Source organism: Manacus vitellinus, unplaced genomic scaffold (assembly GCF_001715985.3).
Source record: "Manacus vitellinus isolate BGI_N305 unplaced genomic scaffold, ASM171598v3 scaffold_147_pilon, whole genome shotgun sequence".
NCBI classification, from domain to species: domain Eukaryota; kingdom Metazoa; phylum Chordata; class Aves; order Passeriformes; family Pipridae; genus Manacus; species Manacus vitellinus.
Genome location: NW_021939047.1, coordinates 90,722 through 92,081, shown reverse-complemented (window position 1 = coordinate 92,081; position 1,360 = coordinate 90,722). Strand labels below are relative to the sequence as shown.

Genomic DNA, 1,360 nt, shown 5'->3' with positions numbered 1-1,360 from the left:
ATATGTTTGTTAGTATATATTTATTTTTATATATTTAATTTTGATTCATGTAGATAATTAATATCTAATCAATATCTAATTCATATTTAAAACTATATATTTACTATTATAGATTTAATTTTGATTCATGTAGATAATTAATATTTAATTAATATCCAATTAACATTTACTACTATATGTTTTTTAGTATATATTTATTATTATATATTTAATTTTGATTCACGTAGATAATATTTAATTAATATCCAAATAAGATTTACTACTATATGTTTGTTAGTGTATATTTATTATTAGATATTTAATTTTGATTCATGTAGATAATTAAATTTAATTAATATCCAATTACTATATGTTTGTTAGTGTATCTTTATTATTATATATTTAATTTTTATTCATGTAGATAATGAATATCTAATCAATATCTAATTCATATTTATTACTATATATTTACTATTATATATATAATTTTTATTCATGTAGATAATTAATATTTAATTAATATCCAATTAACATTTACTACTATATGTTTGTTAGTATATATTTATTATTATATATTTAATTTTGATTCATGTAGATAATTAATATTTAATTAATATCCAATTAATATTTACTAGCATATGTTTGTTAGTATATATTTATTATTAGATATTTAATTTTGATTCATGTAGATAATTAATATTTAACTAATATCCAATTAATATTTACTAGTATATGTTTGTTAGTGTATATTTATTATTAGATATTTAATTTTGATTCGTGTAGATAATGAATATCTAATCAATATCTAATTCATATTTATTAGTGTATATTTATAAGTATATATTTAATTTTGATTCATGTAGATAATTAATATTTAATTAATATCCAATTAATATTTACTAGCATGTTTGTTAGTATATATTTATTATTAGATATTTAATTTTGATTCATGTAGAGGGGGTTTTTCCCCCATTCCTCACTTTTCCTCCAGGACTGCCCTTCCCTGTGGCTCCCCCTCCTTCCCAGAGCCATTCCCTCCCAGGTTTCTCCTCTTGCTGTGCAGGAGCTGCAGGTGCTTTTGCCAGAGGGGAAAGGGGCTAAATAGAAAATTAGACGCTGTTCCAGCGCACCCAAACAGTGTCTCCTCCTCCCTTTTTAGCTGCCAGGGCACTGAGGGCATTTGCTGGGCAGAGAATATTAATTAAACCGATTTAAACCTAATATTAATTCAGTATATTTATGTCTAATTCAGTATATTTCTGTCTAATTCAGTGTATATTTCTGTCTAGTTCAGTATATTTCTGTCTAGTTCAGTATATTTCTGTCTAATTCAGTATATTTCTGTCTAGTTCAGTATATTTCTGTCTAATTCAGTATATTT

At 22.8% G+C, this 1,360-nt stretch overlaps 1 protein-coding gene across 1 annotated transcript in view; it reads right to left on the bottom strand.

Moving 5' to 3' along the window:
* The window catches only part of NET1 (neuroepithelial cell transforming 1), a 75,156-nt gene that overhangs the window by 53,292 nt on the left and 20,504 nt on the right, over positions 1-1,360 (bottom strand). The window lies entirely within an intron of this gene.